The sequence below is a fragment of the Oncorhynchus kisutch genome, unplaced genomic scaffold, assembly GCF_002021735.2.
Source record: "Oncorhynchus kisutch isolate 150728-3 unplaced genomic scaffold, Okis_V2 scaffold3584, whole genome shotgun sequence".
NCBI classification, from domain to species: Eukaryota; Metazoa; Chordata; class Actinopteri; order Salmoniformes; family Salmonidae; genus Oncorhynchus; species Oncorhynchus kisutch.
In genome coordinates, this window is record NW_022265529.1 from 190633 (window position 1) to 216329 (window position 25697).

The window sequence follows — 25697 nt, forward strand, 5'->3', positions numbered from 1 at the left end:
ATCAGTTCACATTAGTTACTGGGTGAACAATATGACCCAGTGTACAGAACAGGATTAGACTGTACATCAGTTCACATTAGTTACTGGGTGAACAATATGACCCGGTGTACAGAACAGGATTAGACTGTACATCAGTTCACATTAGTGATTATGTAAATGCCAGATCTCTACGGCAAGACGCGTCATTCACCCAAGTGTCTTCAAAATGGTGCCCGTTCTGTCTGAGATCTCGTATGCGACTAAAGATACAAACCTACCGACAAAATAAAGTACGAACAGACCGAGACCCGTCCACAGTAACAGAATGCCAAGAGTAAAGCAAATCTGTCATCAAGGCAAAGGATGGCTTTTTGAAGAATCTCAAATATAAAAGATATTCTGGATTTGTTTAACACGTTTTTTTGTTTGTTTACTACATGATTCCATATGTGTTATTTCATAGTTTTGATGTACCTCTACGATAACTCTGGATCTGAGTACCTCCACGATAACTCTGGATCTGAGTACCTCCACGATAACTCTGGATCTGAGTACCTCCACGATAACTCTGAATCTGTGTACCTCCACGATGACTCTGGATCTGAGGACCTCCACGATGACTCTGGATCTGAGTACCTCCACGATGACTCTGGATCTGTGTACCTCCACGATGACTCTGGATCTGAGTACCTCCACGATGACTCTGGATCTGAGGACCTCCACGATGACTCTGGATCTGAAGACCTCCACAATGATTCTGCATCTGAGTACCTCCACGATGACTCTGCATCTGAGTACCTCCACGATGACTCTGGATCTGAGTACCTCCACGATGATTTTTAGAACAGAAAAACATTTGAACTGTTCTGATTGGCCCCAGAAACCGATGGGTTTGGCCACAGCGGAGGTTTGAAAATGCGTTGTTGTCTTTGCTACTCTGATTGGTTAGAGATGATCCAATCGCTGATTACTTGTTTTTTACAACACCCCTCATTTTGACGTCACCACAAACGACTTCAATGATGTCAGTTTCCTACTGAAGTACACTACATGGCCAAAAGTATATGGAGACCTGCTCGTCGGACATCCCAAAATCGTGGGCATCAATATGGAGTTGGTCCCTCCTTTGCTGCTATAACAGCCTCCACTCTTCTGGGAAGGTTTTCCACTAGATGTTGGAACATTGCTGCAGGGACTTTCTTCCATTCAGCCACAAGAGCATTGGTGAGGTTGGGCACTGATGTTGGGCGATTAGCCCTGGCTCGCAGTCGGCATTCCAATTCATCCCAAAGGTGTTCGATGGGGTTGAGGTCAGGGCTCTGTGCAGGCCAGTCAAGTTCTTCTACAACGATCTCGACAAACCATTTCTGTGGTTTCGCTTTGTTCACAGGGGCATTGTCATGCTGTCGTTGGTTCATATCCCACTGTATATAGATACTTAATGGGCAGATCATGTTATTCAATTTCCCGCAGAATCCCAGTCAGTTTAGAAATGCACCTAAAATACATTAGAATCACACTTATCCACATCAATATTACCTGTGAAGACCTTGGGTCATCTGCATTAAGACCAGCGATTTTATTATTATGCAAGGATATTGGTGTTAACAAATGACAGTCTGGTGATGTATTGGGGTCTCTGATAGAGATCAGTACAGTCTGGTGATGTATTGGGGTCTCTGATAGAGATCAGTACAGTCTGGTGATGTATTGGGGTCTCTGATAGAGATCAGTACAGTCTGGTGATGTATTGGGGTCTCTGATAGAGATCAGTACAGTCTGGTGATGTATTGGGGTCTCTGATAGAGATCAGTACAGTCTGGTGATGTATTGGGGTCTCTGATAGAGATCAGTACAGTCTGGTGATGTATTGGGGTCTCTGATAGAGATCAGTACAGTCTGGTGATGTATTGGGGTCTCTGATAGAGATCAGTACAGTCTGGTGATGTATTGGGGTCTCTGATAGAGATCAGTACAGTCTGGTGATGTATTGGGGTCTCTGATAGAGATCAGTACAGTCTGGTGATGTATTGGGGTCTCTGATAGAGATCAGTACAGTCTGGTGATGTATTGGGGTCTCTGATAGAGATCAGTACAGTCTGGTGATGTATTGGGGTCTCTGATAGAGATCAGTACAGTCTGGTGATGTATTGGGGTCTCTGATAGAGATCAGTACAGTCTGGTGATGTATTGGGGTCTCTGATAGAGATCAGTACAGTCTGGTGATGTATTGGGGTCTCTGATAGAGATCAGTACAGTCTGGTGATGTATTGGGGTCTCTGATAGAGATCAGTACAGTCTGGTGATGTATTGGGGTCTCTGATAGAGATCAGTACAGTCTGGTGATGTATTGGGGTCTCTGATAGAGATCAGTACAGTCTGGTGATGTATTGGGGTCTCTGATAGAGATCAGTACAGTCTGGTGATGTATTGGGGTCTCTGATAGAGATCAGTACAGTCTGGTGATGTATTGGGGTCTCTGATAGAGATCAGTACAGTCTGGTGATGTATTGGGGTCTCTGGTAGAGATCAGTACAGTCTGGTGATGTATTGGGGTCTCTGATAGAGATCAGTACAGTCTGGTGATGTATTGGGGTCTCTGGTAGAGATCAGTACAGTCTGGTGATGTATTGGGGTCTCTGATAGAGATCAGTACAGTCTGGTGATGTATTGGGGTCTCTGATAGAGATCAGTACAGTCTGGTGATGTATTGGGGTTACTGAATCTCTGATAGAGATCAGTACAGTCTGGTGATGTATTGGGGTCTCTGATAGAGATCAGTACAGTCTGGTGATGTATTGGGGTTACTGAATCTCTGATAGAGATCAGTACAGTCTGGTGATGTATTGGGGTCTCTGATAGAGATCAGTACAGTCTGGTGATGTATTGGGGTCTCTGATAGAGATCAGTACAGTCTGGTGATGTATTGGGGTCTCTGATAGAGATCAGTACAGTCTGGTGATGTATTGGGGTCTCTGATAGAGATCAGTACAGTCTGGTGATGTATTGGGGTCTCTGATAGAGATCAGTACAGTCTGGTGATGTATTGGGGTCTCTGATAGAGATCAGTACAGTCTGGTGATGTATTGGGGTCTCTGATAGAGATCAGTACAGTCTGGTGATGTATTGGGGTCTCTGGTAGAGATCAGTACAGTCTGGTGATGTATTGGGGTCTCTGATAGAGATCAGTACAGTCTGGTGATGTATTGGGGTCTCTGATAGAGATCAGTACAGTCTGGTGATGTATTGGGGTCTCTGATAGAGATCAGTACAGTCTGGTGATGTATTGGGGTCTCTGGTAGAGATCAGTACAGTCTGGTGATGTATTGGGGTCTCTGATAGAGATCAGTACAGTCTGGTGATGTATTGGGGTCTCTGATAGAGATCAGTACAGTCTGGTGATGTATTGGGGTCTCTGATAGAGATCAGTACAGTCTGGTGATGTATTGGGGTCTCTGATAGAGATCAGTACAGTCTGGTGATGTATTGGGGTCTCTGATAGAGATCAGTACAGTCTGGTGATGTATTGGGGTCTCTGATAGAGATCAGTACAGTCTGGTGATGTATTGGGGTCTCTGATAGAGATCAGTACAGTCTGGTGATGTATTGGGGTCTCTGGTAGAGATCAGTACAGTCTGGTGATGTATTGGGGTCTCTGATAGAGATCAGTACAGTCTGGTGATGTATTGGGGTCTCTGATAGAGATCAGTACAGTCTGGTGATGTATTGGGGTCTCTGATAGAGATCAGTACAGTCTGGTGATGTATTGGGGTCTCTGATAGAGATCAGTACAGTCTGGTGATGTATTGGGGTCTCTGGTAGAGATCAGTACAGTCTGGTGATGTATTGGGGTCTCTGATAGAGATCAGTACAGTCTGGTGATGTATTGGGGTCTCTGATAGAGATCAGTACAGCCTGGTGATGTATTGGGGTCTCTGATAGAGATCAGTACAGTCTGGTGATGTATTGGGGTCTCTGGTAGAGATCAGTACAGTCTGGTGATGTATTGGGGTCTCTGATAGAGATCAGTACAGTCTGGTGATGTATTGGGGTCTCTGATAGAGATCAGTACAGTCTGGTGATGTATTGGGGTCTCTGATAGAGATCAGTACAGCCTGGTGATGTATTGGGGTCTCTGATAGAGATCAGTACAGTCTGGTGATGTATTGGGGTCTCTGATAGAGATCAGTACAGTCTGGTGATGTATTGGGGTCTCTGATAGAGATCAGTACAGTCTGGTGATGTATTGGGGTCTCTGATAGAGATCAGTACAGTCTGGTGATGTATTGGGGTCTCTGATAGAGATCAGTACAGTCTGGTGATGTATTGGGGTCTCTGATAGAGATCAGTACAGTCTGGTGATGTATTGGGGTCTCTGATAGAGATCAGTACAGTCTGGTGATGTATTGGGGTCTCTGATAGAGATCAGTACAGTCTGGTGATGTATTGGGGTCTCTGATAGAGATCAGTACAGTCTGGTGATGTATTGGGGTCTCTGATAGAGATCAGTACAGTCTGGTGATGTATTGGGGTCTCTGATAGAGATCAGTACAGTCTGGTGATGTATTGGGGTCTCTGATAGAGATCAGTACAGTCTGGTGATGTATTGGGGTCTCTGATAGAGATCAGTACAGTCTGGTGATGTATTGGGGTCTCTGATAGAGATCAGTACAGTCTGGTGATGTATTGGGGTCTCTGATAGAGATCAGTACAGTCTGGTGATGTATTGGGGTCTCTGATAGAGATCAGTACAGTCTGGTGATGTATTGGGGTCTCTGATAGAGATCAGTACAGTCTGGTGATGTATTGGGGTCTCTGATAGAGATCAGTACAGTCTGGTGATGTATTGGGGTCTCTGGTAGAGATCAGTACAGTCTGGTGATGTATTGGGGTCTCTGGTAGAGATCAGTACAGTCTGGTGATGTATTGGGGTCTCTGATAGAGATCAGTACAGTCTGGTGATGTATTGGGGTCTCTGATAGAGATCAGTACAGTCTGGTGATGTATTGGGGTCTCTGATAGAGATCAGTACAGCCTGGTGATGTATTGGGGTCTCTGATAGAGATCAGTACAGTCTGGTGATGTATTGGGGTCTCTGATAGAGATCAGTACAGTCTGGTGATGTATTGGGGTCTCTGATAGAGATCAGTACAGTCTGGTGATGTATTGGGGTCTCTGATAGAGATCAGTACAGTTTGGTGATGTATTGGGGTTACTGAATCTCTGATAGAGATCAGTACAGTCTGGTGATGTATTGGGGTTACTGAATCTCTGATAGAGATCAGTACAGTCTGGTGATGTATTGGGGTTACTGAATCTCTGATAGAGATCAGTACAGTCTGGTGATGTATTGGGGTTACTGAATCTCTGATAGAGATCAGTACAGTCTGGTGATGTATTGGGGTTTACTGAATCTCTGATAGAGATCAGTACAGTCTGATGATGTATTGGGGTTACTGAATCTCTGATAGAGATCAGTACAGTCTGGTGATGTATTGGGTTACTGAATCTCTGATAGAGATCAGTACAGTCTGATGATGTATTGGGGTTACTGAATCTCTGATAGAGATCAGTACAGTCTGATGATGTATTGGGGTTACTGAATCTCTGATAGAGATCAGTACAGTCTGATGATGTATTGGGTTACTGAATCTCTGATAGAGATCAGTACAGTCTGGTGATGTATTGGGGTTACTGAATCTCTGATAGAGATCAGTACAGTCTGGTGATGTATTGGGGTCTCTGATAGAGATCAGTACAGTTTGGTGATGTATTGGGGTTACTGAATCTCTGATAGAGATCAGTACAGCCTGATGATGTATTGGGTTACTGAATCTCTGATAGAGATCAGTACAGTCTGATGATGTATTGGGGTTACTGAATCTCTGATAGAGATCAGTACAGTCTGATGATGTATTGGGGTTACTGAATCTCTGATAGAGATCAGTACAGTCTGGTGATGTATTGGGGTTACTGAATCTCTGATAGAGATCAGTACAGTCTGGTGATGTATTGGGTTACTGAATCTCTGATAGAGATCAGTACAGTCTGGTGATGTATTGGGGTTACTGAATCTCTGATAGAGATCAGTACAGTCTGGTGATGTATTGGGGTTTACTGAATCTCTGATAGAGATCAGTACAGTCTGATGATGTATTGGGGTTACTGAATCTCTGATAGAGATCAGTACAGTCTGGTGATGTATTGGGTTACTGAATCTCTGATAGAGATCAGTACAGTCTGATGATGTATTGGGGTTACTGAATCTCTGATAGAGATCAGTACAGTCTGATGATGTATTGGGGTTACTGAATCTCTGATAGAGATCAGTACAGTCTGATGATGTATTGGGTTACTGAATCTCTGATAGAGATCAGTACAGTCTGGTGATGTATTGGGGTTACTGAATCTCTGATAGAGATCAGTACAGTCTGGTGATGTATTGGGGTCTCTGATAGAGATCAGTACAGTTTGGTGATGTATTGGGGTTACTGAATCTCTGATAGAGATCAGTACAGCCTGATGATGTATTGGGTTACTGAATCTCTGATAGAGATCAGTACAGTCTGATGATGTATTGGGGTTACTGAATCTCTGATAGAGATCAGTACAGTCTGGTGATGTATTGGGGTTACTGAATCTCTGATAGAGATCAGTACAGTCTGATGATGTATTGGGGTTACTGAATCTCTGATAGAGATCAGTACAGTCTGGTGATGTATTGGGGTACTGAATCTCTGATAGAGATCAGTACAGTCTGGTGATGTATTGGGGTTACTGAATCTCTGATAGAGATCAGTACAGTCTGATGATGTATTGGGTTACTGAATCTCTGATAGAGATCAGTACAGTCTGGTGATGTATTGGGTTACTGAATCTCTGATAGAGATCAGTACAGTCTGGTGATGTATTGGGTTACTGAATCTCTGATAGAGATCAGTACAGTCTGGTGATGTATTGGGTTACTGAATCTCTGATAGAGATCAGTACAGCCTGGTGATGTATTGGGTTACTGAATCTCTGATAGAGATCAGTACAGTCTGGTGATGTATTGGGGTTACTGAATCTCTGATAGAGATCAGTACAGTCTGGTGATGTATTGGGGTTACTGAATCTCTGATAGAGATCAGTACAGTCTGGTGATGTATTGGGGTTACTGAATCTCTGATAGAGATCAGTACAGTCTGGTGATGTGTTGGGGTTACTGAATCTCTGATAGAGATCAGTACAGTCTGGTGATGTATTGGGGTTACTGAATCTCTGATAGAGATCAGTACAGCCTGGTGATGTATTGGGTTACTGAATCTCTGATAGAGATCAGTACAGTCTGGTGATGTATTGGGTTACTGAATCTCTGATAGAGATCAGTACAGTCTGGTGATGTATTGGGTTACTGAATCTCTGATAGAGATCAGTACAGTCTGGTGATGTGTTGGGGTTACTGAATCTCTGATAGAGATCAGTACAGTCTGGTGATGTATTGGGGTTACTGAATCTCTGATAGAGATCAGTACAGCCTGGTGATGTATTGGGTTACTGAATCTCTGATAGAGATCAGTACAGTCTGGTGATGTATTGGGTTACTGAATCTCTGATAGAGATCAGTACAGTCTGGTGATGTATTGGGGTTACTGAATCTCTGATAGAGATCAGTACAGTCTGGTGATGTATTGGTTACTGAATCTCTGATAGAGATCAGTACAGTCTGATGATGTATTGGGGTTACTGAATCTCTGATAGAGATCAGTACAGTCTGGTGATGTATTGGGGTTACTGAATCTCTGATAGAGATCAGTACAGTCTGGTGATGTATTGGGGTTACTGAATCTCTGATAGAGATCAGTACAGTCTGGTGATGTATTGGGGTTACTGAATCTCTGATAGAGATCAGTACAGTCTGGTGATGTATTGGGTTACTGAATCTCTGATAGAGATCAGTACAGTCTGGTGATGTATTGGGGTCTCTGATAGAGATCAGTACAGTCTGGTGATGTATTGGGGTTACTGAATCTCTGATAGAGATCAGTACAGTCTGGTGATGTATTGGGGTTACTGAATCTCTGATAGAGATCAGTACAGTCTGGTGATGTATTGGGGTTACTGAATCTCTGATAGAGATCAGTACAGTCTGGTGATGTATTGGGGTTACTGAATCTCTGATAGAGATCAGTACAGTCTGGTGATGTATTGGGGTTACTGAATCTCTGATAGAGATCAGTACAGTCTGGTGATGTATTGGGTTACTGAATCTCTGATAGAGATCAGTACAGTTTGGTGATGTATTGGGGTTACTGAATCTCTGATAGAGATCAGTACAGTCTGGTGATGTATTGGGTTACTGAATCTCTGATAGAGATCAGTACAGTCTGATGATGTATTGGGGTTACTGAATCTCTGATAGAGATCAGTACAGTCTGGTGATGTATTGGGGTTACTGAATCTCTGATAGAGATCAGTACAGTCTGGTGATGTATTGGGGTTACTGAATCTCTGATAGAGATCAGTACAGTCTGGTGATGTATTGGGTTACTGAATCTCTGATAGAGATCAGTACAGCCTGGTGATGTATTGGTTTACTGAATCTCTGATAGAGATCAGTACAGTCTGGTGATGTATTGGGGTTACTGAATCTCTGATAGAGATCAGTACAGTCTGGTGATGTATTGGGGTTACTGAATCTCTGATAGAGATCAGTACAGTCTGGTGATGTATTGGGTTACTGAATCTCTGATAGAGATCAGTACAGTCTGGTGATGTATTGGGGTTACTGAATCTCTGATAGAGATCAGTACAGTCTGGTGATGTATTGGGTTACTGAATCTCTGATAGAGATCAGTACAGTCTGGTGATGTATTGGGTTACTGAATCTCTGATAGAGATCAGTACAGTCTGGTGATGTATTGGGTTACTGAATCTCTGATAGAGATCAGTACAGTCTGGTGATGTATTGGGTTACTGAATCTCTGATAGAGATCAGTACAGCCTGGTGATGTATTGGGTTACTGAATCTCTGATAGAGATCAGTACAGTCTGGTGATGTATTGGGGTTACTGAATCTCTGATAGAGATCAGTACAGTCTGGTGATGTATTGGGGTTACTGAATCTCTGATAGAGATCAGTACAGTCTGGTGATGTATTGGGGTTACTGAATCTCTGATAGAGATCAGTACAGTCTGGTGATGTGTTGGGGTTACTGAATCTCTGATAGAGATCAGTACAGTCTGGTGATGTATTGGGGTTACTGAATCTCTGATAGAGATCAGTACAGCCTGGTGATGTATTGGGTTACTGAATCTCTGATAGAGATCAGTACAGTCTGGTGATGTATTGGGTTACTGAATCTCTGATAGAGATCAGTACAGTCTGGTGATGTATTGGGTTACTGAATCTCTGATAGAGATCAGTACAGTCTGGTGATGTGTTGGGGTTACTGAATCTCTGATAGAGATCAGTACAGTCTGGTGATGTATTGGGGTTACTGAATCTCTGATAGAGATCAGTACAGCCTGGTGATGTATTGGGTTACTGAATCTCTGATAGAGATCAGTACAGTCTGGTGATGTATTGGGTTACTGAATCTCTGATAGAGATCAGTACAGTCTGGTGATGTATTGGGGTTACTGAATCTCTGATAGAGATCAGTACAGTCTGGTGATGTATTGGGTTACTGAATCTCTGATAGAGATCAGTACAGTCTGATGATGTATTGGGGTTACTGAATCTCTGATAGAGATCAGTACAGTCTGGTGATGTATTGGGGTTACTGAATCTCTGATAGAGATCAGTACAGTCTGGTGATGTATTGGGGTTACTGAATCTCTGATAGAGATCAGTACAGTCTGGTGATGTATTGGGGTTACTGAATCTCTGATAGAGATCAGTACAGTCTGGTGATGTATTGGGTTACTGAATCTCTGATAGAGATCAGTACAGTCTGGTGATGTATTGGGGTCTCTGATAGAGATCAGTACAGTCTGGTGATGTATTGGGGTTACTGAATCTCTGATAGAGATCAGTACAGTCTGGTGATGTATTGGGGTTACTGAATCTCTGATAGAGATCAGTACAGTCTGGTGATGTATTGGGGTTACTGAATCTCTGATAGAGATCAGTACAGTCTGGTGATGTATTGGGGTTACTGAATCTCTGATAGAGATCAGTACAGTCTGGTGATGTATTGGGGTTACTGAATCTCTGATAGAGATCAGTACAGTCTGGTGATGTATTGGGTTACTGAATCTCTGATAGAGATCAGTACAGTTTGGTGATGTATTGGGGTTACTGAATCTCTGATAGAGATCAGTACAGTCTGGTGATGTATTGGGTTACTGAATCTCTGATAGAGATCAGTACAGTCTGATGATGTATTGGGGTTACTGAATCTCTGATAGAGATCAGTACAGTCTGGTGATGTATTGGGGTTACTGAATCTCTGATAGAGATCAGTACAGTCTGGTGATGTATTGGGGTTACTGAATCTCTGATAGAGATCAGTACAGTCTGGTGATGTATTGGGTTACTGAATCTCTGATAGAGATCAGTACAGCCTGGTGATGTATTGGTTTACTGAATCTCTGATAGAGATCAGTACAGTCTGGTGATGTATTGGGGTTACTGAATCTCTGATAGAGATCAGTACAGTCTGGTGATGTATTGGGGTTACTGAATCTCTGATAGAGATCAGTACAGTCTGGTGATGTATTGGGTTACTGAATCTCTGATAGAGATCAGTACAGTCTGGTGATGTATTGGGGTTACTGAATCTCTGATAGAGATCAGTACAGTCTGGTGATGTATTGGGTTACTGAATCTCTGATAGAGATCAGTACAGTCTGGTGATGTATTGGGTTACTGAATCTCTGATAGAGATCAGTACAGTCTGGTGATGTATTGGGTTACTGAATCTCTGATAGAGATCAGTACAGCCTGGTGATGTATTGGGGTTACTGAATCTCTGATAGAGATCAGTACAGTCTGGTGATGTATTGGGGTCTCTGATAGAGATCAGTACAGTCTGGTGATGTATTGGGGTTACTGAATCTCTGATAGAGATCAGTACAGTCTGGTGATGTATTGGGGTTACTGAATCTCTGATAGAGATCAGTACAGTCTGGTGATGTATTGGGGTTACTGAATCTCTGATAGAGATCAGTACAGTTTGGTGATGTATTGGGGTTACTGAATCTCTGATAGAGATCAGTACAGTCTGGTGATGTATTGGGGTTACTGAATCTCTGATAGAGATCAGTACAGTCTGATGATGTATTGGGGTTACTGAATCTCTGATAGAGATCAGTACAGTTTGGTGATGTATTGGGGTTACTGAATCTCTGATAGAGATCAGTACAGTCTGATGATGTATTGGGGTTACTGAATCTCTGATAGAGATCAGTACAGTCTGGTGATGTATTGGGGTCTCTGATAGAGATCAGTACAGTCTGGTGATGTATTGGGGTCTCTGATAGAGATCAGTACAGCCTGGTGATGTATTGGGGTCTCTGATAGAGATCAGTACAGTCTGGTGATGTATTGGGGTCTCTGATAGAGATCAGTACAGTCTGGTGATGTATTGGGGTCTCTGATAGAGATCAGTACAGTCTGGTGATGTATTGGGGTCTCTGATAGAGATCAGTACAGTCTGGTGATGTATTGGGGTCTCTGATAGAGATCAGTACAGTCTGGTGATGTATTGGGGTCTCTGATAGAGATCAGTACAGTCTGGTGATGTATTGGGGTCTCTGATAGAGATCAGTACAGTCTGGTGATGTATTGGGGTCTCTGATAGAGATCAGTACAGTCTGGTGATGTATTGGGGTCTCTGATAGAGATCAGTACAGTCTGGTGATGTATTGGGGTCTCTGATAGAGATCAGTACAGTCTGGTGATGTATTGGGGTCTCTGATAGAGATCAGTACAGTCTGGTGATGTATTGGGGTCTCTGATAGAGATCAGTACAGTCTGGTGATGTATTGGGGTCTCTGATAGAGATCAGTACAGTCTGATGATGTATTGGGGTCTCTGATAGAGATCAGTACAGCCTGGTGATGTATTGGGGTCTCTGATAGAGATCAGTACAGTCTGGTGATGTATTGGGGTCTCTGATAGAGATCAGTACAGTCTGGTGATGTATTGGGGTCTCTGATAGAGATCAGTACAGTCTGGTGATGTATTGGGGTCTCTGATAGAGATCAGTACAGTCTGGTGATGTATTGGGGTCTCTGATAGAGATCAGTACAGTCTGGTGATGTATTGGGGTCTCTGATAGAGATCAGTACAGTCTGATGATGTATTGGGGTCTCTGATAGAGATCAGTACAGTCTGGTGATGTATTGGGGTCTCTGATAGAGATCAGTACAGCCTGGTGATGTATTGGGGTCTCTGATAGAGATCAGTACAGTCTGGTGATGTATTGGGGTCTCTGATAGAGATCAGTACAGTCTGGTGATGTATTGGGGTCTCTGATAGAGATCAGTACAGTCTGGTGATGTATTGGGGTCTCTGATAGAGATCAGTACAGTCTGGTGATGTATTGGGGTCTCTGATAGAGATCAGTACAGTCTGGTGATGTATTGGGGTCTCTGATAGAGATCAGTACAGTCTGGTGATGTATTGGGGTCTCTGATAGAGATCAGTACAGTTTGGTGATGTATTGGGGTTACTGAATCTCTGATAGAGATCAGTACAGTCTGGTGATGTATTGGGGTTACTGAATCTCTGATAGAGATCAGTACAGTCTGGTGATGTATTGGGGTTACTGAATCTCTGATAGAGATCAGTACAGTCTGGTGATGTATTGGGGTTACTGAATCTCTGATAGAGATCAGTACAGTCTGGTGATGTATTGGGGTTTACTGAATCTCTGATAGAGATCAGTACAGTCTGATGATGTATTGGGGTTACTGAATCTCTGATAGAGATCAGTACAGTCTGGTGATGTATTGGGTTACTGAATCTCTGATAGAGATCAGTACAGTCTGATGATGTATTGGGGTTACTGAATCTCTGATAGAGATCAGTACAGTCTGATGATGTATTGGGGTTACTGAATCTCTGATAGAGATCAGTACAGTCTGATGATGTATTGGGTTACTGAATCTCTGATAGAGATCAGTACAGTCTGGTGATGTATTGGGGTTACTGAATCTCTGATAGAGATCAGTACAGTCTGGTGATGTATTGGGGTCTCTGATAGAGATCAGTACAGTTTGGTGATGTATTGGGGTTACTGAATCTCTGATAGAGATCAGTACAGCCTGATGATGTATTGGGTTACTGAATCTCTGATAGAGATCAGTACAGTCTGATGATGTATTGGGGTTACTGAATCTCTGATAGAGATCAGTACAGTCTGATGATGTATTGGGGTTACTGAATCTCTGATAGAGATCAGTACAGTCTGGTGATGTATTGGGGTTACTGAATCTCTGATAGAGATCAGTACAGTCTGGTGATGTATTGGGTTACTGAATCTCTGATAGAGATCAGTACAGTCTGGTGATGTATTGGGGTTACTGAATCTCTGATAGAGATCAGTACAGTCTGGTGATGTATTGGGGTTTACTGAATCTCTGATAGAGATCAGTACAGTCTGATGATGTATTGGGGTTACTGAATCTCTGATAGAGATCAGTACAGTCTGGTGATGTATTGGGTTACTGAATCTCTGATAGAGATCAGTACAGTCTGATGATGTATTGGGGTTACTGAATCTCTGATAGAGATCAGTACAGTCTGATGATGTATTGGGGTTACTGAATCTCTGATAGAGATCAGTACAGTCTGATGATGTATTGGGTTACTGAATCTCTGATAGAGATCAGTACAGTCTGGTGATGTATTGGGGTTACTGAATCTCTGATAGAGATCAGTACAGTCTGGTGATGTATTGGGGTCTCTGATAGAGATCAGTACAGTTTGGTGATGTATTGGGGTTACTGAATCTCTGATAGAGATCAGTACAGCCTGATGATGTATTGGGTTACTGAATCTCTGATAGAGATCAGTACAGTCTGATGATGTATTGGGGTTACTGAATCTCTGATAGAGATCAGTACAGTCTGGTGATGTATTGGGGTTACTGAATCTCTGATAGAGATCAGTACAGTCTGATGATGTATTGGGGTTACTGAATCTCTGATAGAGATCAGTACAGTCTGGTGATGTATTGGGGTACTGAATCTCTGATAGAGATCAGTACAGTCTGGTGATGTATTGGGGTTACTGAATCTCTGATAGAGATCAGTACAGTCTGATGATGTATTGGGTTACTGAATCTCTGATAGAGATCAGTACAGTCTGGTGATGTATTGGGTTACTGAATCTCTGATAGAGATCAGTACAGTCTGGTGATGTATTGGGTTACTGAATCTCTGATAGAGATCAGTACAGTCTGGTGATGTATTGGGTTACTGAATCTCTGATAGAGATCAGTACAGCCTGGTGATGTATTGGGTTACTGAATCTCTGATAGAGATCAGTACAGTCTGGTGATGTATTGGGGTTACTGAATCTCTGATAGAGATCAGTACAGTCTGGTGATGTATTGGGGTTACTGAATCTCTGATAGAGATCAGTACAGTCTGGTGATGTATTGGGGTTACTGAATCTCTGATAGAGATCAGTACAGTCTGGTGATGTGTTGGGGTTACTGAATCTCTGATAGAGATCAGTACAGTCTGGTGATGTATTGGGGTTACTGAATCTCTGATAGAGATCAGTACAGCCTGGTGATGTATTGGGTTACTGAATCTCTGATAGAGATCAGTACAGTCTGGTGATGTATTGGGTTACTGAATCTCTGATAGAGATCAGTACAGTCTGGTGATGTATTGGGTTACTGAATCTCTGATAGAGATCAGTACAGTCTGGTGATGTGTTGGGGTTACTGAATCTCTGATAGAGATCAGTACAGTCTGGTGATGTATTGGGGTTACTGAATCTCTGATAGAGATCAGTACAGCCTGGTGATGTATTGGGTTACTGAATCTCTGATAGAGATCAGTACAGTCTGGTGATGTATTGGGTTACTGAATCTCTGATAGAGATCAGTACAGTCTGGTGATGTATTGGGGTTACTGAATCTCTGATAGAGATCAGTACAGTCTGGTGATGTATTGGGTTACTGAATCTCTGATAGAGATCAGTACAGTCTGATGATGTATTGGGGTTACTGAATCTCTGATAGAGATCAGTACAGTCTGGTGATGTATTGGGGTTACTGAATCTCTGATAGAGATCAGTACAGTCTGGTGATGTATTGGGGTTACTGAATCTCTGATAGAGATCAGTACAGTCTGGTGATGTATTGGGGTTACTGAATCTCTGATAGAGATCAGTACAGTCTGGTGATGTATTGGGTTACTGAATCTCTGATAGAGATCAGTACAGTCTGGTGATGTATTGGGGTCTCTGATAGAGATCAGTACAGTCTGGTGATGTATTGGGGTTACTGAATCTCTGATAGAGATCAGTACAGTCTGGTGATGTATTGGGGTTACTGAATCTCTGATAGAGATCAGTACAGTCTGGTGATGTATTGGGGTTACTGAATCTCTGATAGAGATCAGTACAGTCTGGTGATGTATTGGGGTTACTGAATCTCTGATAGAGATCAGTACAGTCTGGTGATGTATTGGGGTTACTGAATCTCTGATAGAGATCAGTACAGTCTGGTGATGTATTGGGTTACTGAATCTCTGATAGAGATCAGTACAGTTTGGTGATGTATTGGGGTTACTGAATCTCTGATAGAGATCAGTACAGTCTGGTGATGTATTGGGTTACTGAATCTCTGATAGAGATCAGTACAGTCTGATGATGTATTGGGGTTACTGAATCTCTGATAGAGATCAGTACAGTCTGGTGATGTATTGGGGTTACTGAATCTCTGATAGAGATCAGTACAGTCTGGTGATGTATTGGGGTTACTGAATCTCTGATAGAGATCAGTACAGTCTGGTGATGTATTGGGTTACTGAATCTCTGATAGAGATCAGTACAGCCTGGTGATGTATTGGTTTACTGAATCTCTGATAGAGATCAGTACAGTCTGGTGATGTATTGGGGTTACTGAATCTCTGATAGAGATCAGTACAGTCTGGTGATGTATTGGGGTTACTGAATCTCTGATAGAGATCAGTACAGTCTGGTGATGTATTGGGTTACTGAATCTCTGATAGAGATCAGTACAGTCTGGTGATGTATTGGGGTTACTGAATCTCTGATAGAGATCAGTACAGTCTGGTGATGTATTGGGTTACTGAATCTCTGATAGAGATCAGTACAGTCTGGTGATGTATTGGGTTACTGAATCTCTGATAGAGATCAGTACAGTCTGGTGATGTATTGGGTTACTGAATCTCTGATAGAGATCAGTACAGCCTGGTGATGTATTGGGGTTACTGAATCTCTGATAGAGATCAGTACAGTCTGGTGATGTATTGGGGTCTCTGATAGAGATCAGTACAGTCTGGTGATGTATTGGGGTTACTGAATCTCTGATAGAGATCAGTACAGTCTGGTGATGTATTGGGGTTACTGAATCTCTGATAGAGATCAGTACAGTCTGGTGATGTATTGGGGTTACTGAATCTCTGATAGAGATCAGTACAGTTTGGTGATGTATTGGGGTTACTGAATCTCTGATAGAGATCAGTACAGTCTGGTGATGTATTGGGGTTACTGAATCTCTGATAGAGATCAGTACAGTCTGATGATGTATTGGGGTTACTGAATCTCTGATAGAGATCAGTACAGTTTGGTGATGTATTGGGGTTACTGAATCTCTGATAGAGATCAGTACAGTCTGATGATGTATTGGGGTTACTGAATCTCTGATAGAGATCAGTACAGTCTGGTGATGTATTGGGGTTACTGAATCTCTGATAGAGATCAGTACAGTCTGGTGATGTATTGGGGTTACTGAATCTCTGATAGAGATCAGTACAGTCTGGTGATGTATTGGGGTTACTGAATCTCTGATAGAGATCAGTACAGTCTGATGATGTATTGGGTTACTGAATCTCTGATAGAGATCAGTACAGTCTGGTGATGTATTGGGGTTACTGAATCTCTGATAGAGATCAGTACAGTCTGGTGATGTATTGGGGTTACTGAATCTCTGATAGAGATCAGTACAGTCTGGTGATGTATTGGGGTTACTGAATCTCTGATAGAGATCAGTACAGTCTGGTGATGTATTGGGGTTACTGAATCTCTGATAGAGATCAGTACAGCCTGGTGATGTATTGGGGTTACTGAATCTCTGATAGAGATCAGTACAGTCTGGTGATGTATTGGGTTACTGAATCTCTGATAGAGATCAGTACAGTCTGGTGATGTATTGGGGTTACTGAATCTCTGATAGAGATCAGTACAGTCTGATGATGTATTGGGGTTACTGAATCTCTGATAGAGATCAGTACAGTCTGGTGATGTATTGGGGTTACTGAATCTCTGATAGAGATCAGTACAGCCTGGTGATGTATTGGGGTTACTGAATCTCTGATAGAGATCAGTACAGTCTGGTGATGTATTGGGGTTACTGAATCTCTGATAGAGATCAGTACAGTCTGGTGATGTATTGGGTTACTGAATCTCTGATAGAGATCAGTACAGTCTGATGATGTATTGGGTTACTGAATCTCTGATAGAGATCAGTACAGTCTGGTGATGTATTGGGGTTACTGAATCTCTGATAGAGATCAGTACAGTCTGGTGATGTATTGGGGTTACTGAATCTCTGATAGAGATCAGTACAGTCTGATGATGTATTGGGGTTACTGAATCTCTGATAGAGATCAGTACAGTCTGATGATGTATTGGGGTTACTGAATCTCTGATAGAGATCAGTACAGTCTGGTGATGTATTGGGGTACTGAATCTCTGATAGAGATCAGTACAGTCTGATGATGTATTGGGGTTACTGAATCTCTGATAGAGATCAGTACAGCCTGGTGATGTATTGGGGTTACTGAATCTCTGATAGAGATCAGTACAGTCTGGTGATGTATTGGGGTACTGAATCTCTGATAGAGATCAGTACAGTCTGATGATGTATTGGGGTTACTGAATCTCTGATAGAGATCAGTACAGTCTGGTGATGTATTGGGGTTACTGAATCTCTGATAGAGATCAGTACAGTCTGGTGATGTATTGGGGTACTGAATCTCTGATAGAGATCAGATTGGGAATACAGGTACCTTAGCATATGCTACTGTACCTGTAGACTTCCAGTCATTGCGCTAATGCTAGTTACCAGAATCTCTCTGTATTCCTCTAAAGCCACACTGTAAAATGGATCTGATTTGGATTAAATATGTGGAATAAATATGTGGAATCATGTGGAAGTTTCATACATGTCTCTATGATTAAATAAACACTTTGTTTGTTTTTGGCAGGAGAAAGACCAGACTCTGAGGAACCAGAGGAAGAAACGTCCAAACCAGCAAGACCATACCACTGCTCCCAGTGTGCGAAGAGTTTTACCCAGTTAGGGAACATGAAAAGACATGAGAGGACACACACAGGTGATAAACCTTACCACTGCTCCCAGTGTGGAAAGAGTTTTACCCGGATAGGGTCCCTGAAAATGCATGAGAGAATGCACACAGGAGACAAGCCTTACCCCTGCTCCTTGTGTGTAAAGAGATTTTCCTCATCAGGATGCCTGAAAATACATGAGAAGACGCACACAGGCGATAAACCTTTCCAATGCTCCCAGTGTGGAAAGAACTTTTCCTTGTCAGCGAGCCTGAAAAGACATGAGAGGACACACACAGGAACTACTCCTCATCACTGCTCCCAGTGTGGAAAGAGTTTTACCCGGATAGGGTCCCTGAAAATGCACGCGAGAATACATACAGGAGAAAAGCCATACCACTGCTCCCAGTGTGGAAAGAGTTTTAACCAGTCAAGGGACCTGAAAGATCATGAGAGAATACATACAGGAGAAAAGCCACACCACTGCTCCCAGTGTGGAAAGAGTTTTAACCAGTCAAGGGACCTGAAAGAACATGAGAGAATACATACAGGGGAAAGGCCATACCACTGCTCCCAGTGTGCAAAGCGTTTTACACAGTTAGGTCACCTGAAACGTCATCAAAGAACACACACTGGAGAGAAGCCTTACCACTGCTCTCAGTGTGGAAAGAGTTTTGCCCAGTTAAGTCACCTGAAAGAACACAAGAGATTGCACACAGGGGAGAAGCCTTACCACTGCTCCCAGTGTAGAAAGAAATTTTCCTCGCTAGCAAACCTGAAAAGACATGAGGACACACACAGGAGATAAGCCTTCCAATGCTCCCAGGACCTGTAAATTGATATTTCACATCATCAGAGAACATTGCTCCCATTGTCTTATATTTTTTTTAACGAAGAATGTGTTTTTTGATTATGCCATATGAAATCGAACTGTACAAAAAATAGATTTGTATGTTTTTATTAGAAAAACATTAATTGAATATGGAGTATTTCAGTTTAAATATACAGTACGCCCGTGTTAATGTAGACTGCTCTGTGATTAAATTATCATTTTAAAACTCTGGCGATGTGTGTGTTTGTGTGTTTATCGGAGTGTGTCATTCCTCCAGCACTACAGATAATCTATTTGGATGTGATGCATTTTGCTCCATTGTTTCCCTCCAAGTAGCCACCATTGGAAGACACAAGGAGTTACTTCTTAATGTTGTGGAGGGCCTCCGTACCTTGGCGGGAACCCTTCAATGCATTGCTGGAACAAGCCACAACGGTAACCTTCCAGACTCCTAGTAACCCCACTACCAGAGGTGTTTCTCCCCATACCCATTTCAGTTGGTGGCCCACTCTGATGATTTATATCTGACAGAGTGGCTGTAAAATAAATAGTATGGTCACATTTGACAGATGAAGCTTGATTTGGAATGTCTGAGTAGTTCTATCTTATGTCATAATAGACCCCTCTTATAGTGATCCATTTGCTCCATTGTTTCCATGTCAGTTGGTTTCCCACTCTGATGATTTATATCTGACAGAGGGGCTGTAAATGAATAGTATGACGACATCATACAGATCTTGGTGGAGTTCCTGACCGACTTGACGTGCACATGTTGCATTGCATCAACCAATGGTTGCGTGTCACGTCTTTAACTGTGCAGTAGGGCATCGGAATGCTATATCATATGATGTGGTTAGCTGATATGTTAAATACCTATTCAGACGTTGTAAGATGAGATCTGGCATGCGTCTGCAACCTAACCAGGGAGGTACACAGAGTGGCTTTAACTTCACTAGGGTAGGGGGCAGCATTCGGAATTTTGGATGAAAAGCCCAAATTAAACTGCCTAAATCTTCCACTCTAACGTTTCCAAAACTGTCTGTAAGTATAACAGAACTGATACGGCAGGCGAAAACCTGAGGAGAATCCAACCCAAGTATTTATATTTTTTTATAATGACTTTCTATGGGAATATCAAATGGAATACTTCCCAGATTGCAGTTCCTGGGGCTTCCAGTAGATGTCAACAGTCATTAGAAAGAGTTTCAGGCTTGTTTTTGGAAAAATGAGCTAGAATTTGTAGGTGGCTCCCGTGAAGCACGGGCGTGGCAGCATCATTTTGTGGGGGTGCTTTGCTGCAGGAGAGACTGGTGCACTTCACAAAATAGATGGCATCACGAGGGAGGAAAATTATGTGGATATATTGAAGCTACATCTCAAGACATCAGTCAGGAAGTTAAAAGCTTAGTTGCAAATGGGTCTTCCAAACGGACAATGACCCCAAGCATATTTCCACTCTAAAGTATCCAAAACTGTTAAAATAATGTCTGTGTATAACAGAATGGATATGGCAGGGGAAAACCAGAGGAAAATCCAAAATAGATGGCATCACGAGGGAGGAAAATTATGTGGATATATTGAAGCTACATCTCAAGACATTAAGACATTAAGTTAAAAGCTTAGTTGCAAATGGGTCTTCCAAACGGACAATGACCCCAAGCATATTTCCACTCTAAAGTATCCAAAACTGTTAAAATAATCTCTGTGTATAACAGAATGGATATGGCAGGGGAAAACCAGAGGAGAATCCAACCAGGATGTTCTATTATTTTGAAAGGCTGTTTTTCCATTGAAAGCCTTTCCACCATACAAAGACTTAGGACCCAGTTCACAAGCTATGTGGCTTCCTCTACATGTGACCAGTGTTTAGGCATTGTTTCAGGCTTTTACTCTGAAAAATGAGGGAGATACAGCACTTTCTATGAGAGGACAGTGGGAATTTCCAGACATGAGCCAAGCGCCTGATCGTGAACGCGCCTTTCTTGTTTCTCCTTTCCTATTGACGAAGCTTTTGTCCGGTTGAAATATTATTGACAAAAACAACCCGAGGTTTGATTTTAAATATCGTTTGGCATGTTTTTACTAACTTTTGTTGTACTTTTTAAAAACTTTTCGTCTGGACTTAGTGCACGCGCCTTCTGCATTCGGATTACTGGACAAAACGCACCAACAAAATGGAGGTATTTGGACATAAAGATGAACATTTATTGTCTAACATGGAGACCTGGGAGTGCCACCAGATGAAGATCATCAAAGGTAAGTGATTAATTTTAATCTCTATTTCGGACTTTTGTGACACCTCTCCTTGGTTGGAAAATGGCTGTATGGTTCTCTGTGGCTAGGGGCTGACCTAACATAATCACAAAGTGTGCTTTCGCCGTAAAGCCTTTTTGAAATCTGACACAGCGGTTGCATTAAGGAGAGATTTATCTGTATTCTTATGTTTAACACTTGTATCTTTTATCAATGTTTATGATGAGTATTTCTGCCATTTGATGTGGCTCTCTGCACTTTCACCGGATGTTTGTTTGAGACAATGCAATATTCTGAACATGACAACAATTTCAAATGAGGTTTTTGGACATAAATATTAACTTTATCGAACATAACACACATTTATTGTGTAACATGAAGTCCTGTGAGTGCCATCTGATGAAGATCACCAAAGGTATGTGATTAATTTTAATCGCTATTTCTGACTTTTATGAGCCCTCTCCATGACTGGAAAATGGCTGTATGGTTTTCTGTGACTAGGTGCTGACCTAACATAATCGGTTGGTGTGCTTTCGCCGTAAAGCCTATTTTAAATCGGACACTGTGGCTGGATTTACAAGAAGTTGATCTTTAAAATAGCGTAAAATACTTCTATGTTTGAGGAATTTTAATTATAGGATGTCTGTTGTTTTGAATTTGGCGCCCTGCAATTCACTCCTGGTGTATTCAAAAAACAAAATCTCCCCCTTTTGACCCCAATTTCGTGATGTCCCATCGCTGTAACTCCCGTACAGACTCAGGAGAGGCGAAGGTTGAGAATAATGCGTCCACCGAAACACGACCCTGCCAGCCGCACTGCTTCTTGACACACTGCTCTCTTACCCTGGAAGCCAGCCGCACTGCTTCTTGACAGACTGCTCTCTTACCCCGGAAGCCATCCGCACTGCTTCTTGACAGACTGCTCTCTTACCCCGGAAGCCAGCCGCACTGCTTCTTGACACACTGCTCTCTTACCCCGGAAGCCAGCCGCACTGCTTCTTGACAGACTGCTCTCTTACCCCGGAAGCCAGCCGCACTGCTTCTTGAGACACTGCTCTCTTACCCCGGAAGCCAGCCGCACTGCTTCTTGACACATTGCTCTCTTACCCCGGAAGCCAGCTGCACCAATGTGTCGGAGGAAACACTGTACAGCTGGCGACCTGAAGGTGGACACCAGTCCAGGTGTTTTCAAGGTTGGTTTAATGGAGGCAGAGTCTTCAGGGAATAAGGCACAGTGCCTGAATTAAGAGAGTTATTTATGATTGTGGTTGGAATGAGAAGAGCAGCTTTCATAGAATGGAGATTACCGTTAAACCATATGGTGCAGAATGGAGATCACCTTTAAACCATATGGTGCAGAATGGAGATCACCGTTAAACCATATGGTGCAGAATGGAGATCACCTTTAAACCATATGGTGCAGAATGGAGATCACCTTTAAACCATATGGTGCAGAATGGAGATCACCGTTAAACCATATGGTGCAGAATGGAGATCACCATTAAACCATATGGTGCAGAATGGAGATCACCGTTAAACCATATGGTGCAGAATGGAGATCTCTTCCTCTTTTTCCCCTATAACAGCCTCCTCTTTCATTCTGATAGCTTCTACCTCCTCCTCTTCCACTGTGACAGCCTCTATCCCCTCCAAATGGAGATTTCTCTTCTTTCACTGTAATACCCTCCTCCTCTTCTTTCCCTATAACAGCCTCCTCTTCCTCCTTTTTCATTCTGAAAGCTTCTTCCTCTCCTTTCACTGTAATATCCTCCTATTCTTCTTTCACGACAATGTTCAGCCCCAGAGCTTCTTTCTCCAATTAGCAGACATCCTCTTCTTTAGCAGGGGAGGAGAAGAAAGTCCTCTCACTGTCAACTGCGTTTATTTTCAGCAAACTTAACATGTGTAAATATTTGTATGAACATAACAAGATTCAACAACTGAGACATAAACTGAACAAGTTCCACAGACATGTGACTAACAGAAATTGAATAATGTGTCCATGAATCAAAAGTAACAGTCAGTATCTGGTGTGGCCACCAGCTGCATTAAGTACTGCAGTGTATCTCCTTCTCATGGAAGGAGCAGCCCCTACCCTGTGTGTGTGTGTGTGTGTGTGTGTGTGTGTGTGTGTGTGTGTGTGTGTGTGTGTTTTTTGTGTGCGTGTGTTTTTGTGTGCGTGTGTTTTTGTGTGCGTGTGTTTTTGTGTGCGTGTGTTTTTGTGTGCGTGTGTTTTTGTGTGCGTGTGTTTTTGTGTGCGTGTGTTTTTGTGTGCGTGTGTTTTTGTGTGCGTGTGTTTTTGTGTGTGTGTGTTTTTGTGTGTGTGTGTTTTTGTGTGTGTGTGTTTTTGTGTGCGTGTGTTTTTGTGTGCGTGTGTTTTTGTGTGTGTGTGTGTGTGCATGAGTTTGGGTGTTGCTCATTCCACTCAGAGATGAACTTAAATTGTGTAGATCAGTGATAATATTGGCAGCCAGGTACAGCTAGGTACAGCCAGGTACAGCTAGGTACAGCTAGGTACAGCTAGGTACAGCCAGGTACAGCTAGGTACTGACTGGTACAGACAGGTACAGCCAGGTACAGCTAGGTACAGACAGGTACAGCTAGGTACAGCTAGGTACAGCCAGGTACAGCTAGGTACAGCTAGGTACAGCCAGGTACAGCTAGGTACAGACAGGTACAGCCAGGTACAGCTAGGTACAGACAGGTACAGCCAGGTACAGCTAGGTACAGACAGGTACAGACAGGTACAGCTAGGTACAGCTAGGTACAGCTAGGTACAGCCAGGTACAGCTAGGTACAGCTAGGTACAGCCAGGTACAGCTAGGTACAGACAGGTACAGACAGGTACAGCTAGGTACAGCTAGGTACAGCTAGGTACAGATAGGTACAGCTAGGTACAGCTAGGTACAGCCAGGTACAGCCAGGTACAGCTAGGTACAGCCAGGTAGAGCTAGGTACAGACAGGTACAGCCAGGTACAGCTAGGTACAGCTAGGTACAGCTAGGTACAGCCAGGTACAGCCAGGTACAGCTAGGTACAGCTAGGTACAGACAGGTACAGACAGGTACAGCCAGGTACAGCCAGGTACAGACAGGTACAGACAGGTCCAGCTAGGTACAGCTAGGTACAGACAGGTACAGACAGGTACAGCCAGGTACAGCCAGGTACAGCCAGGTACAGCTAGGTACAGACAGGTACAGACAGGTACAGCCAGGTACAGACAGGTACAGCCAGGTACAGCTAGGTACAGACAGGTACAGCCAGGTACAGCTAGGTACAGACAGGTACAGACAGGTACAGCCAGGTACAGCCAGGTACAGACAGGTACAGCCAAGACCCCCTTTTTGATTGGCAATTGTAAGATGACATCCAACCGTTCCCTGGAGAGGCACCCTGGGCATGGACAACATTAATATGTGTGTAACTCTTGTCCAGGGCTGTGAGCAGACCTTTTGGGGGGCATATAAGGGTAGGCAACAACACATATTCCCCGCTGATCCTTAACACGGGGGCCCCTCAGGGGTGTGTGCTTAGTCTCCTCCTGTACTGTAATCACTGGGGCCAAGCTTCCTGCCATCCAGGACCTATATACTAGGCGTGTCAGAAGAAGGAAGAAGGCCCCCAAGACTCCAGTCACCCAAATCCTAAAATGTTCTCTCTGCTACTATCATGTATCCTACCATGACTATATCCAACCCACCTCCATGTGTTGCCACTATCATGTATCCTACCATGACTGTATCCAACCCAACTCCATGTGTTGCCACTGTCATGTATCCTACCATGACTGTATCCAACCCAACTCCATGTGTTGCCACCATCATGTATCCTACCATGACTGTATCCAACCCAATTCCATGTGTTGCCACTGTCATGTATCCTACCATGACTGTATCCAACCCAACTCCATGTGTTGCCACTGTCATGTATCCTACCATGACTGTATCCAACCCAACTCCATGTGTTGCCACCATCATGTATCCTACCATGACTATATCCAACCCACCTCCATGTGTTGTCACTATCATGTATCCTACCATGACTATATCAACCCAACTCCATGTGTTGTCACTATCATGTATCCTACCATGACTATATCCAACCCAGCTCCATGTGTTGTCACTATCATGTATCCTACCATGACTATATCCA

The 25697-nt window shown here is 43.0% G+C and overlaps 1 pseudogene; it reads left to right on the forward strand.

Annotated features, from left to right (window-relative positions):
* LOC109877384 (zinc finger protein 271-like) overlaps positions 1-25697 on the forward strand; it is a 55195-nt pseudogene that overhangs the window by 18841 nt on the left and 10657 nt on the right.